This window comes from Aptenodytes patagonicus, unplaced genomic scaffold (assembly GCF_965638725.1).
Source record: "Aptenodytes patagonicus unplaced genomic scaffold, bAptPat1.pri.cur scaffold_172, whole genome shotgun sequence".
Classification (NCBI taxonomy): domain Eukaryota; kingdom Metazoa; phylum Chordata; class Aves; order Sphenisciformes; family Spheniscidae; genus Aptenodytes; species Aptenodytes patagonicus.
Window position 1 is genome coordinate 95001 of NW_027472110.1, and position 2500 is coordinate 97500.

General features: G+C 81.2%; 1 non-coding gene across 1 annotated transcript; it reads left to right on the forward strand.

Moving 5' to 3' along the window:
• The first annotated feature begins 1892 nt into the window (after positions 1-1892).
• On the forward strand, positions 1893-2045 carry LOC143173629 (5.8S ribosomal RNA). The gene has a single exon (XR_012997643.1). It is a non-coding gene; the product is annotated as a 5.8S ribosomal RNA (ribosomal RNA).
• Positions 2046-2500: the final 455 nt, after the last annotated feature.

Below are 2500 nucleotides of genomic sequence, written 5' to 3' on the forward strand. Positions count from 1 at the left end.
GGTGCGAGCGGCGAGAGAGAGAGGGCCTTCGGGGTCGGGGGGGGCGGCTCCCCCGGCCCTCCCCGCACCAGGGCGGGCTGCTGCGGAGCAGCCCGCCCTGCCGTCCGGCCGGCCGCGCAGGGCGAGGCCTCCGGGCGTTCCGGGCTGGCGCGCGGCGCCGTGCGGCGCGGCGGCACCCCCGCCTCGCCTCCCCTCCCCTGCGGGGGAGCCGGAGGCGCGGACGGGCGCCGCCGCCGCCGGCTTCGGCGGGCGAGGCCCCCGCCGGGTCGCGCCCCGCGCCAGCGGGCGGCCCGAGCCACGGCTCTCCTCCCGGGCGCAGCGCCGGGCTACTGAGGGAAACCCCGGGCCCCGGGAAGGAGGCCGAGGTGATGGCGGCGGATGTCGGGCGCGCCCCCGCGGGCGGACGCTCCCCCGAGGGCGGCAGCGGGGGAGGCACCCCCGCGGGGCCTGCAGGTCGTTTCCCTCGCCCCAGGGCCAGGTACCTAGCGTCCGCGCTTCCGCGGCCCTCCCTCGGCGAGCCCGGGGGCCGAAGGCCGCGGAGCCGGGCGGAGGTTTAAAGACGCGGGCGGCTCGGCGCGGCCCGCGGGTTCGGCCGGGCGGTGGCGCCTCGAGGGGCGGGAGTTGCTCCCCGAAGCCCCCCGTGCGGACGCCGCCGCCCGCGCTCGTCCCGCGGGCGGCCGTGCCGTGCCGGGGAGGGGGTCCCGCTGCCCCCCCCTCTCCGCGGTCCGGTCTCGGCGGAGAGACCGCGGCGGGGTAGCCGGCCGTGGCCGGCCTGCCTGCCTCGCAACGGGCGACCCCGGCGGGAGCGCGGGCTCTCCGCCGGGGCGGCGAGTCCCCGTGGCGGGGGCTCGCCGGGCGGCCGCCGGGCCGCCGCGCCTCCGTCGCGGCGCCGCGGCGCGCTGCGCTCCGCTCCTTCCCAGCCCCGGCGAGCTGCTCGGCGGTGTCCCGCCGCTAGCCGCCGGCGAGGGCGGCACCCCCCGTCCGAGCGGCGGCGTCGCCGCTCGGCGTGTCGGTCGGCCGGAGGGCGCCCGCCGCCGGCCGCGCGGCTGTCCCGGCCCGGGCCCCGCCCGTCGCTTCCCCGCCGCCCTTCCCGGCCGTGCCGGGCGGTCGGTCGGGCGGTCGGGGGCGTCCCACTCCCGGTCTCCGCGTGGAAACGGGGAGAGCGGGCGCCGCCCCCGGCTTAGCGCCGTCCGCCTTCCGCCCGGCGCGTGCCCGCGGAAGGGGCCGAGGCGAGAGGCGGCGGCGGCGGCGCCGGGAGGGCGGCCGCCGCGGCGCGGCGGCGGGCGCCGTCCGGCGGTTCCGCGGGCGGTGCGTCGCCGTCTCGGGCTCCGGCGGTTGCCGCCTCCGGCGCGGCGGCGTAGCCGCGGAGGTGCCGTCGGGGCGAGCCGTGGGTTGGGGCTAGGCGGCTGTCGTAGCGCGGCGTGGTTGTCGCGGAGGCGCGCGCGGGGCCGGCAGGGCGCCCCGCTGCCGCCCGTCGCCGTCGTCGTCGGCGGCAGCAGCCTCCGTGTCCCGAGCGAGGCGGGCAGGCGGGGCGCGGCCGTGCGCGCCGCCGCCTCCTCCGTGCGGAGCCCGGGCCGAGCCCGGGCGCCTGGGCCGGCTCCGAAGCGAGGGCAAGGTGCGTTTCCCAGGTCGGTCGGGAGCGCGGGCTCCCCGCCCTTGCCGTTCGGGGTTTTCCGTTCCGTTCCCCCTTCCTCTCCCCCCTCCTCCTCAGTGTGCTCGTACGGTCAGGCGAGGCGAGGCCTCTCCGCCGCGTCGCGCCGCGTCGCGCCCCCTCCGCGCGGGCGGAGGGGGGCGGTGGGGCGGTCGGGCGGTGGGCCGTCCTCAGAGAGGGGCCGCTCTCGGGGAGCGGTCCCGGTCCCCCCGCGCGCGCGGGGCGGTGCCGAAAAGCAGACAACTCTTAGCGGTGGATCACTCGGCTCGTGCGTCGATGAAGAACGCAGCTAGCTGCGAGAATTAATGTGAATTGCAGGACACATTGATCATCGACACTTCGAACGCACTTGCGGCCCCGGGTTCCTCCCGGGGCTACGCCTGTCTGAGCGTCGCTTGACGATCAATCGCCGCCTGGGCCGCCGCCCCTGGGCGGGCGGCGGGCGCAGCGGCGCGGCTGGGGCGGCTCGCAGGCCCGCGCGCGGCGGCCCCCGGGCCCGGGGAGCGGTTCCCCGCGGCCCGGCGTCGTCGGCCGAGGCGAAGGGCCTTCGTCCCCCTAAATCGAGACTCGGGGAGCGCGCCGAAGCTCCCCGCTCCCGGGGCGCCCGCTGGGCGGAGCTCGTCCCGCCGTGGCCGCCGGGGTTGGCCGGGCCGGTCGGTCGGTCGGTCCCGGCGCGGCGGTGGGGGGAGAAGAGGGAAGGGGGGGAGGCGCGGTCCTCGCCCCCGGCCTCCCGCGCGCGGGCGGCTGTCTGCGGGTGGGTACCGCGGCGGTACCGTGCCGTGCTGCCGCGCGCGCGCGCGTGGGTGCCGGGGCCGGGGGTCATCCCCGTCGCCCCCCCCCGCCCCACCC